Raw genomic sequence first — 22,749 nt, 5'->3', positions numbered from 1 at the left:
CAACACAGATTGTAGAGCAGTACCTGTTTGTTTATGAATAGCATGTGCTAGCTGTTAGCTTGGTTTGTAAAGAAACAAACCAGCATGTCTACATTTTAGCGTGCTGTGTGTTCAAATCCAGAGAGAGGATACATGTTTGAAACTGTTATCTTGTTTTAATCTACCCATAGCAGGCTGATAAGAACTTGTACAAAGTCGGTATCTTCCCTAATGATGTAAGTGACCACTCCTTGACCTATATAATCAGGCAAAAAATAAATATCTTACACCCAACATCATGCAGAACTATACGTTCCAACAAATATTTTAACCAAGAACTATTTCAGAGTGAACTCAGTGCCTGCAATTGGACCTGTCTAAAAACCCTCCCATTGGAAGATGCTGTCCTATACTTTAACTCCAAATTTTTAACTATACTAGACCTGTGTGCACCCAAACATAAAATAAGAATTAGGTCAAAACCTGCCTCATGGCTCACCAAAGATACCAAGCAAAAAAATCCTACTTCGAAATAAAGCCTGGACTAGGTGACGTACTACTAAAAGCACATCGGATCAACAAATATTTAGACAAATAAGAAACGCAACTAAAAAATCCATTCTCTTAGATTAAAAAAAAACTTTTACTGCCAAATACAGGAAACACACCAAAATAACCCCCAAAGATTCTGGGCAAGTGTCAATAGACTTCTATAACCAGGACACTCCAGTACACCAACCCCTTTAGGAGCTAATCATGAGACTCCGATCCAAATTGCTAATGACTTTAACTCCTTCTTCACAGAAGCCATTCAATCTCTAGCCAGTCAGATATCACCTGATACCTCCAGCCTTCTTACCCCCATGACTAGCACACTTCCTATCTTCCAACTACAACCCATTTCTACTAACTTCATTTTCAAACTCCTAGCAAAGCTTAAGTCTTGTACCCCTTCTGCTGACCAGATCCTAGCTGAATATCTGCAAAAAGCAGCTAAAGATGTAGCTTATGCAATATCAGTCCTGATAAATAGAACCATTAAGGAAGGATCCATCCCTGCCATCTGGAAAATCTCACACATTATCCCCCTACACAAAGGTGGCAACTCAATTGAATATTCTAACTATCGGCCCATAGCTCTTCTATCCCCCTTAGCAAAAATAATGGAAAAAGATGTATTCATCATCAGTTAATAGGACACCTAACTGTCAATAACATACTAGCTAAACGCCAACATGGCTTTAGGCCATTCCATAGTACCACTACTGCTCTCTTATCCTTTACTGACACCATTAATAGAAACTGCAACAACAATGTACTCTCTTCAGCTCTATTTATTAATCTTTCAAAGGCTTTTGATATGGTAAACCATACATTGCTTATCTATCTTCTCAAATCACTTTCCCTTGATTCTCTATCCATAAAATGGTTCACATTTTACCTGAGCAACAGGCAACAGGCAGTGCTCTGGGGGAATAATCTATCATCCCATCCACCTGTCACATTGGGTGTCCCCCAGGGCTCCATTCTAGGTCCTCTCTTATTTTCAATCTTCATTAATGATCTCTACTTAGCTATTCCCAATGCAACTTGTGTACAATATGCAGATGACTCTACTTTAATCTGAACAGCTAAATCTGCTTCTGAACTGCAATCCCAAACCCAGAAAGTATTTAACATTGTTGAGACCTGGTTCTTGAAACGCTGTCTCCTTTTGAATCCCAAAAAAAAAAAAAAACAAAGCTCCTGCTCTTTACTCCTACTCGTAGGTCCACACCTATAGATTTTTCAATCATCTCTAAAAATGGCACCCTCATAGCCCCTGACTCTACCACAAAACTCCTAGGGATCACAATAGATAACAACCTTAACTTTCATACCCACATTAACAACACTATAAAATCAGTTAACAGAAAAATGAGCTCCCTGTATAGAATTAAACCATTCCTTGCACCAATAGCAAGAACTACCATTGCCCACTCCCATCTAATCTCTACTCTTTTCTATGCCTCACCAATATATACCAACCTATCAAAACTTAATCTCTTCAAACTAGCCACCTCCTATAACAACATTGCCAGATTTGCTACTGGTAAACCCACCCTTCAGAACCCACCATTGTCATAACCTCAAACAACTTGGATGGCTTGAACTACAAAATCAGCTTCAATTTAACCAACTTACTATTGCCCATAAAATTCTTTACCAGCCTAACAACACTCCAATACTCTCAGACCTCATAACTCCTTATAAAAATCTTAATACCTAACGTGCATTCAACAAACTTCTAGTTAACATTAACAAGTATAATAACATGGCAGGGGACTCACTGTTCTCTAACACAACTGGGAAAAACTGGAACCATCTACCTAGTGAACTTACTTCCCTTCCTACCTTATCACTTTTCAAACATAAACTCAAAATTTGCCTTAATACACACTGGCTTTGCCCTTGTTGTAACCCTGACTAACCTATCAGTACTGCTACTAATATCTTTACTAACTCTACTCTCTCCACTAAACTTAGGTCCTGTAGTGCAAAAGGAAAACATTAACCCAAAAATGGGATACATTGTTTTAGTTACTTGTACAAGTAAATATTTTGCGCTACTTTTTGTAAATAGCTCTATGAAATGTGAAGAAATAGCATCTATGTCTGGTATATATTTTTTTCGTAAACAAACCTTTGTTTTTTATCTGTGTTGGAGCTTTTCTTCCAGGGCCTGTACTGAAAATGGACATATATCCAGTTAGACTAGCCCTGTCAACAAATGTAAAATAAAAAAATAAAAAAAATAAATAAACTTGGTAATTCATCAAATTACTATGAATAGATCCATAATCCATAATGTTCCATTAACATCAATTATTTTACAGCAGGGTCAATAAAGCTTTCTAAATACTGTTGTACGTCAGAGCAATTCTTTGGTTAATATTGCATACTTTTTAAAAATGCTATGAATGTCAGTTTTATCAAGAAATATTGCAGTCAATTCAAGAATGACATCATCATCAAGTTTGGAAGGGTGGGATGGACAGACTAACAGCTGAAATGCAGAACAGGGAAGACATGTATTTTCCTAGTGATGTGCACTTTGGCAAGGAATATCATGGTTCTGTTCACAGAAGCTGTATGCTACATGCTACTGTCTCACTGTCTGAGAAATGGATACTCTCCATTACTGGTAATTTTTCCTGAACACAGTGCTGACACGAATGTAATTTGCAAACTGTTTATATACATGACCAGCACATGTTCATACTTTTAAATCCTAATCCAAGATCTTTATTAGTAGGCCATACCCCATCCAGATGATGTCATAAAATTAAGTCTTTTTATGGCATTTAGAACATCTGTTTTTAGTCAAGATATGTTACCTAGGCAGGTAGCGCTCAAGGTTAGAATTTGGAAGTAGATTGTGGTTGCAGGTTTTAATCTTATGTCCTCCAATCTGTGCTCAAAAATATTAACACCTATATTTAAAAATGTCAACTGTGTATTGTGATTATCTAGTGTTTTCCAGAAATAAATGTTTAGAAATTGTGTGGGGAAATGTATATCACTGTTATTTGAGGAATACATCATTTATGCATCCTCTTTTCTGATTTCTGGCAAGGAGGATTGCAGCTGGAACACAGCCATGTGCATTGAGAGGATGGACAGGCTTGAGGAACTGTGGAGGAACGAGATATGTTGATCATTTTCCCTGTTTTATGAAATGAAATGCATCTCCCCTTGTTTACAGGCCAGCATTTTTCACAATAATGCTTATATTGATTAGAATGCAGGAATATCCATCATGCATCAGTAAGGTAAGTTACATTATCACACAATAGCAGTGCTTACAACTGAAAATGTTGAACTTTCATGTAGCATTGAGCCATTGTTTTAGCATACAGTTTTTGAACTACACTCCACAACCTAAATAACAGTTGGGTTGGTATATCTGTCACACACGTGGTGAGATGGCTGGCTTCCATATAAGTCTAAGTACTTTAACTGCTGCTTATGATGCATGCTTTGGCACACTGGTATGCATGGCTGTATTTTCTAGAGACAGATGTGTTGTGTATAGTCTGCCTATTCACTGAGTGAATGTGTGTGTTTGTATTGCTGTTTGCAGTCTGTGTGACATACCCTTCAGTTCAACATTGGTAGTGCATCTGCCTCCAACTCCTTGCGTGTTTCTGTAGAAACACAGTTATAGCTTAGGTTTACTGATACTTCAACAAATACTTATTTGATTGTAGCAGTTCATATTCAGCACACTCTGGAGGTCAACATTGACAATGCATCTGTCTCCATCTTCTTGGGTGTTTTTATACAAACACAGTTATAGCCTGGGTTTACTGCCACTTGCGTAGATAGGCAATTGTTTGCAGGAGTCCGTATTCAGCACAGTTATTTTATGATGCAGCACATCTGCACTCAAGTTGCTGGTTACTGCTTGCAAAGCATCCTTGTTCTCATTATTATTGTGTGTTAACCAATGTACACTGAAATCCACATGCACAACCTAATGCACTTTTTAAGCTGTAGTGTTATATTTTTGCAAATAGTCTTACATGCCTTGGTGTGTGTATGTGTATTGACCTGCATTTCATGTGCATTCCATTTAGGCCACTGGTGGTCATACGTGTACACCTACACCTGTGTGTTGCCTTTGACATGGCATATGTGTGTTACATATATGCATTCCATTACATGTTTGTTGAGGATGTGTACACGTACTTGTGTACTTAGCAGCCATTTTGCTGCTTTATCTGCAGTACTGCTGTTTGGCACTGTGCTTGGTTGTTTGCCTTGCACATGCACTGTTATAGGTTTGGTTCTGTCCTCTGCTGGAGTTATCTAGCACTGTTAAACCTACATTTACTCATCTGTGATGTTGCCTGGCATACAGCTGCACTGCTGACAGACTACCTGGATGGGTTTATTTATTCAATCTGTACTGTGATCCTTATTTATTACCCTCCAACACACATGGACCATTGGTCATACACATGCAGGTCTGACTGACACACAGTATGCAACGTGTTGTAACATGATAGTGCACAGGTAGATATGTTTTTCTGCATTTCACCATGGCTGGTATGCATCCCCACCCTGTTTGACAACTTTCCATTGCCCAGTTTTGCACAGTGTGCCATCTGTGTATCTTTTCTGTCCTTACCTATTCCAACAACGCTCTTGTGTATCCCTCTTCTTCACCCATACCCCACATCTTCTTTTCTGTCTCCCACTTTCCTTGAGTGTGTGCATTACTTGTGTTCCCCAAACAAGTCCTGAACCCACTGTTAGCAAATATTTGCTATAGCGATGTGGCCATGATTGACCTTCGCCTTTATTTTTTTATTACTAAATTTACAGATTCCGTTGGAATCTTTAAGTTTAAGCTGCCGCACTTTATTAAGATTTACTGAATCTGGCCAATAATGTAATATTTCATTCAGCAAATAAACAAAAAAAAAATCTATTTCATTTTTGCAATTCATATATATATATATATATATATATATATATATATATATATATATATATATATATATATATATATATATATTGTGTGTATGTATGTATGTGTATATATATATATATATATATATATATATATATATATATATATATATATATATCGGTCCACTTCAGAATTTCGAAGTTTAAAACTTCGAATGTCATATGACCGAAGACCATATGATCAATGTTTTAAAACTTCAGAATTCTAAATGGAGATCAGCAAACGACACAGAATGGTAGATTTCCATTTTCCTCACTGTAGTGCGATCTCGGAGTTGGTATATTTAAGTAGCGGGGGTGTGGGGGGGTGCATGGGTGCTTGCTCCCCCCATTGACAGTTTTTTTTTGGGGGGGGTAGAATTTCGAGATTGCAAGATCTCGAGCTTCTGAGTTTGATATCTTGAACCTCAGGATTTTGGTATTTCAAAATTCCGAAGTGAACCTATATATATGTATATATATATAAAACAAAGGATAAAAAGGACACACAGACAAACCATTCAGTAAAAACTGCAATAAAAACTCAGCTAAGCTGGAATATTCACTGTGTGATACCTGTAATGGAGGCCCATGGGATATATGCAAAAGTTTCCTTAAGGACAGCAAGTGTTTTCAGCTACATGGCTTCTGAATGTCTATGAACATTTTTACTTTTTAAGTCTTAATTGTTACATTCAGGGATTTAAAGCCAAACCCCTTTAGCTTTGAACATATAGTGATGTTATATGGTATCTTCAGGAAGAATTTGCAGGCTACAGTATACAGCTTCATAAGTTCTAAATCTTCTGGTGTCAGCATAAGTTTAATCCGAAATTATGACATATATATATATATATATATATATATATATATATATATATATCATAAAACATGTAAAACATAGATATATTCCAAATGAATGACTATTGCACAAGATGATACAATTCTGCTATTGAAGACATCGCCTAGCACATAACTCCATCTGTTGGCAATTCTTTAAAGAGCTGATATTGTATCACCATTGTATAATTATGTCTACATTTGTACATTTGTTAGAATCATAAGGTACAGGGTTACATTCCTACCTCTGGGGTGGGAAATTTAACTAGGCTTAAAATGGCCCATTAGGGGAAATAGCCTAGTACTGAGCTATGAACTATGTCTCATTTAATATATATATATATATATATATATATATATATATATATATATATATATATATATATATATATATATGTGTGTGTGTGTGTGTGTGTGTGTGTGTGTGTGTGTGTGTGTGTGTGTGTGTGTGTATATACATATAGACGTGAGAGGCTGAATGTAGCTCTATGAACCTTTGCTGTTTAGATCAGATATAAAGCACAGCATTTTGCAATCATATTATGTGACATAATATGTTTTGCTGTGTCTAAGCAATGTAGTAAAATAAAGAAGGCAGATAACACAGACTGATAGGCAAACACATACTAAATCAGTCACAAAAACATACCAGTTTCAACATGACATAAATTATGTAATGCATTTTTCTCATCATATCTAATAATGCTGATATTATATATCATAAAACATTTCCTAAATTATGGTGGATTTCACTTTGTAATCATTAGTGTACATCTCGCAAGGTAAGATGTGCATTGTCATACACGCTAATACACAGAGACAGAGCCAGCAGATGGTGACCTAGGCAGCTGCCTAGGGCCTGGTGCGAGTAGTGAGGGGTTGTGGGGTTGTAAACCTTAAGAAAAAAAAAAGTAACTGTCCCCATGTACAGCTTCCACACCAGTTACCTAGGGATCACTTAACCATGAAATGGATCCACTTGGCTACTCTGTTTAGCTACACTTCTTTCATCGGGTTGAATGTAAACCATTCTAGCTAATAATACATGTTCATGGAACTAAAATTAAGTAGAGTAGAAAGTTCAGTCTTTCATTTAAAAAAAACAGATACTAGCTTTTTCCTAAACAGCAGATATCAGCTCTTTCCTGGAGCTACATTTCAAAATAGATGACTTCTGAAAGTAGACATATCTGCATGCATGTGTGCAGAAAAGAACATCTTAGTCCATTTTCCTCAAAGAATGTTCTTCCATAATGAGTGAAGAATGAGTGAGGAGCTAGAAAAAATGTAGCCTGGGATTTAGTAGCTAGGACCGCAGATGTTTATGGTGTAATTGTAATTATAATTAACCATTTACCTCTAAACTCATTGCTTCTTACAAGAATATAGTCTTCATGGAACCAGAATTTCTATGGATCCTGCAAGAGTATATTCATCTTTACAGGATACCTCCCCTACTCATGAAATGAGTATACTCATCATAGTCTAATTTCTGAAGTCCTGGTAAAGGTGCATTCATAAACTAAGCCAGCAAGGTGGCATCTACATTCTGGTATGATTTTCTAAGCAGTGAAACAGTCATCATGAGATATGCAGAGTGGGAGGTATTGAGTGTTTACAAAAAGGTATCAAAAACGAGGACATATTTCCCTATTTATGTTAATAATGCAAAAGTAGAGAGAGCTACTGTCATGTTGGGTGATGTATTTAAGCAGTAGGTGCTAGTAAAAAAATAACATTAAAACATGATGGGTAATATGAAGACATTTTGAGATATAAATGCTGTTTTGATAAAGCAGTTATGTTTATTACTTATATTTTCATAACTGCCTTAATTTCATAAAAGCTGTGACCCACAGGTGAGCAAATGGAGGCATCTTGTACAAAACATAAATTCATTCACTCCAATGGAGCCCAGGAAGTTTGCACTCTAACTTCCAATGGGGGAACCTAAACTTTTTACAGAATCAAATTATATCCTCACATTTCAGACAGATGTTCATATTTCTGGAACCATGGCATTATGAAACTCTTCAGCACAAACCTTTTTTATGGTGGTAATATTCTTTAGGTTCTACGTTTTAAACTGAATTTTGTAAGTCATAGTAAACACAGTAAATATTACATTTGTAATATTTTGTAAACAACCTACAATATCTCAGCAATGACTTACATTGCACACGTACTGTCAACAGTATTTTATTCATCTAGCTGAGAGCTTTCATAAGAGGCTAAGGAGTTCTGTGTTACTTGACTGTTGAGATCTTTAGAAAATGTGAAAATTATATCTATATAAATTAATATCTGAAAAACAACAGTTAATATCCCTTCACCTGCACTAGACTGAGGTCAAGTATTAATGCAGTTGAGTTTGCCATTTTGTAAGCTTTAAGATGAAATCTTTTAAAACTTTGTATATAACATGGTTTTGCAATTATTGATGCAAATATGAACAAAAAATATTTGATGCCTAGAGGTGTCAGTAGGAGTTATTTGCAGATGCACCTGGAGGCGTCACTCAGATGTAATGAGTTAAGACGCACAATGTTGCCCCTGATACTTGCCATCTAACATAAATGGTTTTGCGGAATACTGTTTGAAAATATTGTGAAATTATTAAATGCATAACGTGCACAAAACAGCAATATGCTATCAACTTTTGTTATACAGGGGAAAACTCTTGAATAGGTGAGCAAGTCCCTTAATGATATCTTGGCTCTATATTGCACACTTACAGAGATATAACCTTTTGTTTAACCATAACACTAATATTTTTTAACAAACAAAATAGATTTTTCTTCCATAAATCTGCAATATAAAATCAGCATCTACAGACAGACTTTTGATTCTAACACCAGTGCTTTGCTCATTGACTACCAAAGAGATATCATATTTTACATTTTTGTAACCCACACCATTTATCAGACATTAAAAATCTAATGAAGGATGTTTCCAGATGGGAATTTTTGGGGAAAGCTCTCAGGAAGCAATTGCTTTTCTGGCTTAGTAAATCTGAGGAAGCATAAGTATATCTGCCCATGACATAAACCAAGTCAGGCAGAAGCAGAATAGTTTTGATACCATGGCACCAAATTAGGGAACAAACAGAGAGTTACTAGGAGTTATGGGAAGGCTATTATGAGTTTAAAAACATGAGGCAGAGTATTTGGGTATGGCTCTTTAATCCATTATACTGGAGTTTCAGTTAAGAATTCTTGAGTTGCTACCTACCCAATTCAATGAAATGACAAGGCCTAATAAGGCAGACGTTGCTGGGAAATCCAGACGTATTCTAGTGGTGTAGCTGCCAGACTGATCATAGAGAAGATAGAAACTGATATGTAATCTCCCTAAACCATAATGACCTCTCCAAACAATGTACAAAAAAGAACTATCCTCACCAATCTCAAAAGCATTCCACAAAATCATCACCCAACACAATACATATGGCCACATCCTAATGTGTCTCAGCTTCTAAACCCCAAAAGGTACACCACCACACAACCCAATATTTTAGTCATAGGAGATTCTGTTGTGAGATACACAGATGTCCCACTCTCCAGGCGAAGTAAGTAGACAGTCATGTTCAGCTGACTGTCAGGGGTCAGGATTTGTCTGATCACACACGTGAACCACAAGTATGACTCAGTCATGGTTCATGTGGGTGTAAATGACTTCAGATGTACTTTCCTGGATGACATTAAGAGAGACATGATGGGGCTCTCAGAATGTGTGTCCCAGGCCAGCATGAGCTCAGCAATAAACAGTATTCAGCCTTCTCCAAGGATGGTCCCACAATATGAACAGAAAATAATTGTTTTTAACAATTGGGTTAGAGTATGGTGTCCCTTGAAAGGGTTACACTATCTGTCAACCTTGGAGGATGGTCAACAGACCACACTGCTTTGCCAGGGTGGTCTACACTTGTCCCCTCTGGGATTTTAGATGTTGGATGACACCATGTCCACTCCCATACATTTGGACCAACTACTGCCCAGTAAGGGACAAAAGGTGGAGGTGCCTATTTAATTTAAAATCAATGCACCTTAAGGCTGATTCAGTAGTATGATACACTTGAGCTTCTCCACTTTGAAATGAACTGAGACAAGGTCCCATGCCATATCCTTGGAAGCTATAGGTCCTAGGAAACCATAATGCATGCTTAAATTTACTGGAGACTCTCCTAATTTAATTGAACACCATAATCATTGGCTACTTTAACTACCCTACTATAAACTGGGAATCACACATAACCCCTAATATGTAGACCCAGAGATTCCTGGACTTTGTAAATGCAAACACCTTGAACCAGTTAGTCTGGACACCTATTAGGAGAGTAAACATCTTTGGCTTGCTCCTCATAAACATGCCAAAACATTGTCTCCTCTCTAGTGTAATGTCCTTGCTGGTCAGGTCAGACCATAAAGCTGTGTCCTTTGAAGTAAAGGGAAAACCATGAACGCCAGCTAATGCTGGAAATTTTAGTAACTATTTTCTGGCAATCTTCCTACTTCTAAGTGACACTCTCAAAATTCCAAGCCCCCCAAACCCTGAGAATACTGCTACCTATGTGGGATTGTTCACAGAGACCCTGAATAATCATAATAACTGCTGCATAGAGACAGCTATACCTACCCAGATTAAGTGATGCTTCAACTCAAAAAACAAGTCACTCTGACCAAGTTGACAGATGATCACAAACTGGATGCAATCAGTCTGTACCTCCAAGACACAAATAGCCTCCAAGTATGCCTGTCATAGGCTAATAACTGATATCAGAGTCATGGTCTGAAACTCAATGCCATCATAGTATCTTTTGGAAAGATGGTCACCTCAGCACACTACTATATACACCTAAAAGTAGATTCTATAGTCAGGGATTTGGGAACACATGTAGACATTGATTTGACATTTGACCATCATGTGTCTACTATTGTGAGCAGATCATTCTATGTTGCACAATTTATAACACTGGATAGGCATCAGGTCCAAACGTGTCATTATTCTGTGTTCTCATAAGACCGATCACTGAGTACAATGCCCCCTTCAGTATGTGCTTCCAAGGTACATGCAACAACTGGATTATCCACAGAGATTCCTCATAAAAAAATACATAGTTTGGAAAACAGGCCCTATGCGGACAGCCTCAAAGCCTTGTCCTTATACTCGGTCTCCTAGAGGCTGCTGAGAGACAACCTATGCCTGGCCGACAAACCACCCTCCAATCCAGCCCTAATGTACCAGTTGTACATCCATAAAACAAATGACATCAAAAACACCTGGTCCAGTAACCTAAACATTGCCTGCAACATAAATAGGACATGCTGGAGGGACAGGTATGTGTTTCAGTGGCTCCCCCAACTCTGTAACAGGCTTCCTGTCAATGTGAAGCAGAGTTCATCTCTGCACTTTATTCAAGGAGAACTTGGATCAGTGGATGGGGAACTGTAAATATACCCCTGGTAGGGTACCTATGTCTCTACTGGAGAGAGGAAGCTTGTAAATGATTGGCCATCCATATCCAAGCCTCCACAAAATCTTTTGGATCCATAACTATCAAATGTTATTGAGAAGTGTTTCTAAGCTTAAAAAAGGCCATTGGGTTGATAATCTAGCATTCTATTATGATACTATGATACTGTGAACAGTCCAAGGCCAGGATAATTAGCTCTGAGTCTAGAGTTCTATGTAACATTTTCATTTATTGCAATGGATTCTGGTAGCAGAAAAACTAAAGGTAGCTAAGGAAATGATTAGGTATGATTTCATTTAAGGTAGCTTTGACTGAAGTACAAGGGGTAGAAAAAAATGACTGAAAGTACACTTGATTGCAGGCACATTTGACTGGAAAGCATTTTCGTCGAAAACTTTCTACAAAGCAAATACACCACAAAAAGCTTTGTTTTTGCAGAGGGGCAAACTCCCCTGCACCCTTCCAATTGCATATTCTAACTCAGTGACCACACACCATTGAGAAAAGAAAAACAAAAAAAAAAGCACCATACTCCGTGAATAATTGCTAGTACACAGACAGAAACTACTACAAATCTGGGAATACTACAAGACAGTGGGTATTGCCAGTCCACTCAAAATCTTCTATATTATGGCCCTAACAATTCCCATGTGCAAAAATGACACCAGAAGTACCACTTATAGGCTTTTACACTTTTCAACAAATTGGCTATTCATTTAAATGTACCTGCAGTCAAATGTACTTTCAGTATTTTTTTTTACTATTTGAGCTTCAGTCAAAGCTACCTTTGATGAAATAAGTGTGTACATATTATCTATATCTATATCTATATATGATAGGTATATCAGTCGATCAAACGTTTTTGAATCACATATAGCCGAGACCATATGTTCGAACTTATAAAGGTCCGATCTGACTGAATGGAGATTTCCGTACAGAGTGGAGAGGGAAGATCTCCCATTTTCGCAATATAGTGCGATCTCGGAGTTGGTATATTTAAGAAAGGGGGGGTGCAGGGGCATAGCCCCCCTGCTATAGACCTTTAATTTTGTGTTTTTTTGTTTTTTCTGGTTTTACGTCAGTTTTCGAACTTTTACAATTTCGAACATATGGTCTTGGCCATATGTGGTTCGAGCCTGTAAAAGTTCGATCGACTGAAGTAGACCCATATACATATATATATATATATATATATATATATATATATATATATGTGTGTGTGTGTGTGTGTGTGTGTGTGTGTGTGTGTATGTGTATGTGTGTGTGTTTTCTATCTATATATAAGTAAATATGTATGTGTGTGTGTGTATATATATATATATATATATATATATATATATATATATATATATATATATATAAATATGCTATGTGGTTTACTATCAAAATGTGGAAAATCAAAACAACTTTTCACTTTTTGATCAAATTTGTTATCCGAATTTGGTAATGCAGAATTACCAAAATGTCAGAAATGGTAACCACAAAATCAACATTCAAGCACCCAAAGTTCCAATGTCAAAATTCTGTGTTAGCAGTAATGTTTTTGCAGGGGGGGCAAGCCCCCCTGCACCACACACCCCCTGCGTATTATATATTCCAACTCCGAGATCGCATTACATTGAGGAAAATGGTAAATTTCCCAGTCCCCACTGTCATGCGCTCTGTTATCAGAACATCAATCCCATATTAGTGAATGTACACACCCATTCACTAATGAGGATTCGTACATTTCCAAATTAGCATTAAGGAAACTGGAAAACACACATGTGGCCATTTCAGTTTCGCATAAGTGCTGTTCCACATTTTGAGAGTAAACCATACATATATTATATATATAAATGGCTTTTCAGTCAAATGTACCTGCATTCAAATCTGTAATGAATAGCTGACACATCACTTGGTCGACATCTATAACGTACCACAATATGTCAATCATTTATTATATTGAGAGCATAGCAGCCTATGCAGAATTGCTCTCAGAAACTCTGTACAACCATATCAATGGCTCCATATAGGTTGCTGTACCTACCAGAAATAAGCCCAGGACTATCCCCAGAAACTAAGCAGCCTAGTAGCATCCCATAATTAACCTGAATATACAAGAAAAGGAAAAAAATTATGTCAAAAATCTGGTAAAGTAAACCCCATAAAGAAAAAAACTCTCTCATTAAACTCAATAGACAGTCTAAGAGGACTAATTAGGTAAACAAAGCCAACTTTTTGGTCAACATAACCTCTGACATGAAAGATAACCATAAAACTTTCTTCATCTATGTCAGAAATCTCAAGGGCAGCACACAGCAATGTGAATAATAGTGACACATTCACCGAGCTTGGTGATATAGCAGACCTGTTAGTGGAGAACTTCAGTTCCAAACCCCCAACAATATCCTCAAATATAACACCTCCAACTACAACTAGGGAGCATGTACTGGCTCTGCTTGCTAAAGCAAAGAACACAGCCTCAACAGTCCTCAATGACATCCCAGGATGCCTCCTGAATAGTCTAAAAATGACTTATCAGGACCCCTGACGTCATTAATTAACTATAGTCTTAAAATAGGCTTTATCCCATGTGAATGGAAGGCTGCAATAGTCATCCCCCTTTCTAAGGGACCTCAACAGATCCTGGAAACTACAGACTCATTAGTCTGACTAGTTTTATTTGCAAAGCCATGGAAGGAATTATTAAAGACATTTTCAACAAGGATGTAGAAGACCTCCAGACACTGGATCCATCCCAGATTGGTTTTGTCAAACAAAGGTCATGCTTACTAAATCTGATAGACTTCTTTGAAAAGGTCAATAAGGCAATGGATGATGGGAAAATAGTGCAAACTCCTTAACTACAATAAAATACCCCACACAGGTATTGTCAAAAAACTTATGGAACTAGATATAAAACTCTTTATAACACACTTCATAGCTAGCTGTCCCACTGATAAATTTCAGGAGGTTAGAATTGGTAAGACCACCTCCACAAAGAGGCTGGTCACCAGTAAAATCCCCCAGGGCTCTGTACTAGGCTCACTTCTCTTTGACATCTACTTCTTGAATGTCAAAGCCAATGTCAAAGACCTCTGGGTAACCAAATTTTCAGATGATTGAAAACTGGGAGCAGTCACTGAACCCCCAAAGATGAGAACACCCTTCAGGAAGGTGTAACACAAGCAGATGATGCTAAAGTCATGGCTTAAAACTCTGTACCAAGAAAATGCAGTACCTTTTGGGAAGTGGGCTTCCCTTCATCAATTAAACAACCCTAAAGGTTGATGCACTAGTCAGGGATCTGGGAACTCTTGTAGATAGCAACCTGTCTTTTGACCAGCATGTGTCCAAGGTAGTAAGAAAATCCTTTTGTGTTGCTCAACTTATAAGCAAGGACACAGCATCTAAAAGAGGTCACCATACCACTGTACCCATCTCTTATCAGACCCATCTTAGCATATAATGCCCAGTTTGCTATGTACCTGACCAGATACAAGCACGAAATGGAATGTCTACAAGGTTCCTTTCAAAAAAAATACAGGGAGTAAGCACAATGTTCTATGCTAATTTCTTTAAAGCCCTATCTCTTTAATCAGTATCATTCAGACTTCTGAGAGGTGATTTTTGCCTGGCATGCAATGCTCCCTGGACCCTGTTTTGTTCAACCTTTTGCACATCCTCAAAACAAACAGCATCAGAACTACTAGATTAAAAGACCTACATTTTGCTTGTGACATAAATAAGACATGTTGGAGAGACAGGTATTTTTCTCAGAGAATTTCCATTCTCTGGAATAGAGTCCCTGTCCATGTTAATCAAAGTTATACCCTATCCCAGTTTAAGAAGAACTTGGACCAATGAATGGGTAATCAGAAATTCATTCCTGGCCTGCTGCCTATGTCTCTGATGGGCAGAGGCAGCAAGTAAATCACCTCCTACATAAATCAATGTGGGTCATATTTTAGTTGCACAGATAGGCTTATATGGAGGGGGGCCACAGTGGTGCAGCGGTTAGCATTGCCCCTCACAGCAAGAGGATCTCCGGTTCAATCCTCGGCTGGGGTGCCTTCTATGTGGAGTCTGCATGTCCTCCCTGTGGTCATGTGGGTTTCCTCCGGGTGCTCCAGTTTCCTCCCATCTCCCAAAGACATGCTGTAGGTGGATTGGACACTCTAAATTGACCCTAGGTGTGAGTGCATGTGTGTGTGTGTGCCTTCTGTGGAAGGTTGGGCACTGGGCTGGCAAATCAACACTGTAAAAACTCCACTGCCAATCATGAGCAGACAGGTGATCTGCTGTGGCAACCCCTAAGCGGGAAAAAGCCAAATGAAGAAGAAGAAGAAGATAGGCTTATATGGGCTATAGTGGTCATTAGACTAGTATACACCTATGACCCTATGAACCTAAAAACAAAGTAACACTCATTACATCAAAACAGTGGTTGTGTTATGAGAAGGCTGTTTTTATTTTTATTTATTTATTTTTTTTATGTTAAGATGCACCTTTAAATTAAGGGCAGGTTTAGGATTTGGGATAGGAAGCATTACTAAGGTGCAGTAGGGAGGCTGCAAGCCTCTTAATTAAATACAACACGTCTCATAATATTACCAATATACAAAACATCTCAGACAGTCACCAGACTTACCTACTATACCTCTCAACCATACCAAATTCCTCAGTATTTACCAGTTTTGAGCCCCAAAAAAATGGGGTGCCATAATTTTCTGATTGTCCCCTTCAATTCCCAATTTTTTTTTTAAATTTTATTTACAATTTTTAATTTATGACCGTCATCATCACGCATTGCCTGCATATCCCACAACATCATCAACATGCAGGGGAGTGTGTGATAGCATCAACTTCATGAGGCAGTGCTTGACTGTCTGTCAGAGTCAGAAACAGGGGGAGGGAGAATACAGCTGCAGTGATTGGCTGGCAGAGATTTCAAGTTTGCTGAAGTGAAGACTCATTCCCCAGCCTCAAGTTTCAATCTAGGTGGACTATCCTGTCACTTCATTTTTAGCTGCTGAAGTTGGCCTCTATCTACTACACTTCTGGAGTGACTGGTAATTAAACAAAGAATGGTCTTGTTGTACTGTACTTTGAGGTATTGCTGGATAAACCTACAGTCCAAAGAACGAGACTGGAGTTGTGGACATGGTACGCTAGAGCCCTAAAGAAAAATGTGTCACATGGCGAGAAGAAGACTGAGGGGTTTACATTTCTGGTCAACTATGTGGTGCTTTTTGAAAGCGTTGAGGCTGAACCATAAGTAACTGCTGCAGTGCTGCCAAATCAATCATCATCATCACTTTGATTGTGCTAGTCTGCTGTGTGGGAGCCAGGGACCTGTACAGACTTTTCTTTTCGCTGGCTGGTATTAACCTGTAACCTGATAATCAGTGGTGTGACATTAAGCTATCTAGTCTTCTTTAACTGCCATTCCTGTTTCCATTCCAGCAATTTTTTTGTGCTTTTAAGTTCACATTTTGTGGTGCCTTTTGAGTTTTCTAGTGTAAAGTATTGAGTGGGGGGAACAGGAAATGGCGGGCGCGTGTGTTTCATCGTTATTCACTAGAAGTTATTAACATGCATTACTGTCTTTTCCTGTGCTAGTTTTTCGAGCTGTCAGTACCCTAGAGTCAGGAATGGAAATATGGAGTAGGCTAAGATTTTAAGGTACAGCCTGGATGCTGTTTTTTTCTTTCCTTTCACACTTACCTGTTTGAGTATTTATTTATTATTATTTATTAGCATTTGTTAACTGGGTTAGTCCAGCTGGGTTTGTGGCCCATTTTTAGTAGAGACCCGAGGTGAAAAGCTCAGAGAAGAAAATATAATTCAAAAATATACAGTTTAAAAATAAATGCAAGGACAGGTTTATAATTCCATAAGTAATGGAACACTACTACAGTATGGTGATGGTCATGGCATGCTGGGGGTGGGGGTGCTGAATAACATGCTGTTTGGTTTCTCAAATTCTCATGCAGAACTATGTAACTTTTTATGGTACGTTCTGTTCATTTATTATTTTTGTCAAAGGACCGTCTGACTTGCTGATAAACAGTTTTGGTGACTGCTGTGAATAAGGCCGCCATGTTGTCACAGTGTCGCACAACTGCTTTACTTACTTTGTGTACTGGAGGAAGAATTCAAAAACAACACATTTGCAACTAGCTAGCTCCCACCAGCATGGCTGAATAGTTGGTTTACATAGCTGTGGCAAAACACAGTAAAGGGGCAGAGCTGGGGGAGGTGAGAAAACATAATTTATCAGAGACTTGGTATACTGAACTGAACTGTCCATAATTAATTATTGGTAACATATATGATCATATTTTAATTTGCATTGCAAAGCACTACCATATACTAAGACGAATTTAATGAACTACAACATCACTCATCCCCCTTGAAGTCAACATACAAAATAACTAATGAGTCTTATTTTTCTGAAAACATTTCAGTTTAAATGGAACTTACAAGTAAATATTTTGAAGTTTTGGAACACACACCCCTACAGTAGTCTTCATTTTCCCTTTAGTTTTACAGTATATTATAATCGTCACCTCTCAATCTGTCAGAGCAAGAACGCTTGACAAAAATAACAGTGGGATAAAGGCCCAAAAACAGGGACAGATTTTAAATATTGCTCCTGTAAACTCATATAGTTGCTAGAATAACAGGGTTTGCATTATTATGTATTTTTTGATGTATATGAAGTCTGAAATTCAAATGGCTGCCATTATTTATATTACTTAGTGACTTCAATCTTTGTGTTGGTATCCAGCAATTCCATTGGAGTGGGTGGGGTTACATGGTCATGTATGTAATTTTTTTGTTAATTAGTGTCCTGATTTCTTGCCAGTTGTACCTACTTTTCATGAGCCTCTGTCCAGATTTTTGACATTTCCAGGTTGAGAGATATGTCACCCACCCCCCACATACACACTAAATCTATCCTCTAACTTTACCATTACCATTATCCTAAATACTCAAAATCGCACATACACAGTTCATCTATTCCCTTACCCTAATCCTAACCCACACACACATTTGAACAAACAAACACACACACACACACACACACACACACACACACACACACACACACACACACACACACACACACACACACACACACACACACACACACATAACTTTTTTTTTCTCACAAAAAAAGCTAATCCAGTCTGCCTGAATGACTACAGACTGGTTGCTCTAACTTCAAATGTCAAGAAATGCTTTGAGAGACACTAGTTAAAAGGCATCTGTCGACTAACCTTCCATCCACCTTCGACCCTCTACAGTTCACCAACAGACCCACTGCAGATGCCCTTTCAATGGCACTCCACCTCTCACTTGATCATCTGGAGGGAAGAAACAACTACGTCAGGCTGTGCTTTATTGACTTCAGCTTGGCAATCAATACAGTGGATCCTATGCAGCTTATTGACAAGCTTGTACAGCTTGAAGTTAGCAAGCTCATGTGCAACTGGATCCTCGACTTCTTGATGAACAGACCACAGAAAACATGTGTGGGCAACAACACCTTGCGATACATAATACTCAACACCGGTGTTCCTCAGGGTTGTGTGCTAATCTCTCTGTTGTGCACCATCTTCACCCATGACTGTTCTGCAAAATACAACACCAATCACATCATTATGTTTGCAGATGATATTACGGTCATGGGCCTCATCAAAGGAGAGGATGAAAGAGCTTATAGAGTCTTTGGCTAACACAGAAAACAACTGGTGTCAGAGCCATGGACTAAAACTAAATGCCAAGAAATGCATAATAGTATCCTTTGGGAAGTTATCCATCCTTGATAACTATCATATTGACATCACACCCCTTAGAGTTGATCCAGTTGTCAGGGACTTAGGGACACCTATAGATAATAATCTAGCCTTTGATCATCACGTGTCTACAGTGGTGTGGAAATCATTCTTTGTTGTTCAACGTATAAACAAAGGTATGGCATCTAAGTCCAAGGAAGTCATTGTCTCGTTGTATTTGGCATTTATTAGACCAATCATTGAATACAATGCCCCCTTTGATATGGTATGTACCTAACTAGGCATATCCAACAACTGGAATGTCCACAGAGGTTCCTCAATAAAAGAATACACAGTGTAAGTAATATATCCTATACAGACTGCCTCAAGGCCCTGTATTCTGTCTCCTACGTGCTTTTAATGGGAGATCTATGCCTGGCATTGAGGGCATTGTCAGATCCCACTCTGATGGATGTCTTACATATTCACAAAACAAACAGTACCAGAATTACCCATTCTAAAGACTTAAACCTTGTCTGTGATATAAATAGGACCTGCTGGACAGATAGGTATGTATCCCAAAGACTACCCCATCTGTGGAACAGGCTCCACATCCATGTGAAGCAGAGTTCCTCACTAACCCAATTCAAGTGCAACTTGGACAATTGGATGGGAAACCGGAAATTCATCCCTGGTTTAGTACCTATCTCTCTAATGGAAACAGGTAACCTGTAAATGATTCATCTCACAGGACCATGCTTACACTTATCAAGGGTATCAGACCTTGTCAGAGATTTGGGATGCATGGCTAGGCTTAAAAAGACCCTTATGGTTGTTAGCATAGTAAACACCTATAAACCTATGAACCTTTGAACTCATTGATTGACTGGTGTGCTAAGAACAACCTTGACCTGAATGTCAATAAAACAAAAGAAATCATATACTTCAGGAAAAGGTCAACAACATACTCACCACTCCTGATAAATGATGAAGAGGTGGAAAGGGTCAAATCTACAAAGTTTTTGGGGGTGCACATTTCGGAGTATCTCTCTTGGACTGTGAACACTGAACAGTTGGTCAAAAAAGCACACCAATGTCTCCACTTTCTCAGAAGACTCAAAAAAGTAAAGCTCCCACCTACTGTTCTCACCACATTCTACAGAGGAGCAGTTGAGAGCATTCTCATTAGTAGCTTCACAGTTTGGTTTGGGAACAGTACAATAGCAGAAAGAAAGAAGCTGCAGAGAGTGGTGTGAGTTGCCAAGAAAATCATGGCCACAAATTTACCATCAATCCAGGATCTTTTCACAGCAAGAAGCACTAAATGTGCATCCAAAATAATTCATGACCCCTCTCACCCTGCACGTGGCTGGTTTACACAACTGTCTTCGTGCAAGAGATATGGGAGTATTTGCTGCAGGACCATCACATGCAAAAAAACTTCTACCCAACAGTGTTGAGACTTATAAACTGTGAAACCAGCCATCGATTATTTAGTCAGTAATCATTCACAATATGTTGCTCAGCTGAAAAGTGTGCAATATCTTTTTTTTATTCTTTGATTTAGCATTATATTTTCTTATTCATGTGCAATTCCCTGCTGTTTGTCTGATGCAGATGAACAAAGGAGGAAAATCTTAACATGTGCAATCCTACACTGTCATGCTGTTATATACAGTATTCTTCTTATGACTGTCTGGGGGGTCTGGTGTGCTTTTGCTGTTATTATTGGTTTATTTATTTTTCTGTAGGTCTTGTATTGAATATCTTATTTAAATTGAAATGTTATGCTGTTGTTCTTGTTATCCTTGCTTCCTATATACTCTATGGTAAGTTGATACACAGAATTTCATTTAGGCTGCACTAAATGATAATAAACTTTACTTTGACTTTGACTTCCCTGTTTTGACAAAGCAAATATTCAACCAAACTTCTATAAGATAAGCCAGATGTATGAACAAACAGCCCTGCTTTTCCAGTTGTTGATGAATACATCAGTCAACCAAACACAAAGAACTCATATAAATAAATATATATATATATATATATATATATATATATATATATATATATATATATATATATAGTTCCCCTTCAGGAGACCGAATTATTGAAAACTCGAAATTCATAAGCTCAAAGCTAGAATCTGGAGTTTTCACTAACTCGAAATTCTGCAGGGGAACAAAAAGACCTGCAAAACAATTTTTCTAATGTTTTTGCAGGAAGGCAAGCTTCCCTGCACCCCTCACACCCCCCCTATTTAAATATACCAACTCCAAGATCACACTACAACGGGGATAAGAGAAATCTCCCATTCCGCACTGAATGTATAAGCGCACAATGGGAGAATTTCTGTTCCTCCGTTATAGTGCCATCACAGAGCTGATATATTTAAGAAGGGACAGGGCAGGAGGACTCGGCCCCCGGCAAACATGTCAGTAAACTTGTTTTTTTTCCTTTCCCCTTCTCTTCCCTTCATAATTTCGAGTTACTGAAAACTCAAGATTCTGGGCTCGAGCTTATGAATTTCGAGCTTTCAGTAACTCGATCTTGTGAAGGGGAACTATATATATATATATATATATATATATATATATATATATATATATATATATTCACTTCAAAATCTCGAATGCCTGAAAACCTGAATGTCATATGGTCAAGACTATATGATCGAGTTTCCAGAAGCTCAAAGCCCTGAAATTAATCAAACAAAAAAAAAAATAATAAAACGTTTCTGCAGGGGGAACCCCCCCCACACCCCTGCTACTTAAATATACCAACTCAGAGATTGAACTACAGCAAGGAAAAGGGAAATATCCCATTCTGCACTGTATGCACATCTCCATTCAGAATTTTGAGCTTCTGAAAACTTGATCATATGGTCTCGACCATATGACTTTGGGTTTTATACATATATATATATATATATATATATATATATATATGTATATATATATATATATATAAACTCCAAAACAAGTTTCCAGCACTCGCATAACTTTCTACATATAACTTCTAATCCAAAAAAATGTGTTTAGAATTAGAGTGAGAGAACAGAAAACATTATGATTGAAACTGCCTATGCATTTAAAGAACTGTTACAGCACATAAACACCCCTATATATAGTATAATGTATAGGCAGTTTCAGTCATAATGTTTTCTGTCTCTCACTCTAATTCAAAACATGTTTT

The sequence above is a fragment of the Protopterus annectens genome, chromosome 4.part0, assembly GCF_019279795.1.
Source record: "Protopterus annectens isolate FY-2018-M chromosome 4.part0, PAN1.0, whole genome shotgun sequence".
NCBI lineage: Eukaryota > Metazoa > Chordata > Ceratodontiformes > Protopteridae > Protopterus > Protopterus annectens.
This window is presented reverse-complemented; position numbering follows the sequence as displayed.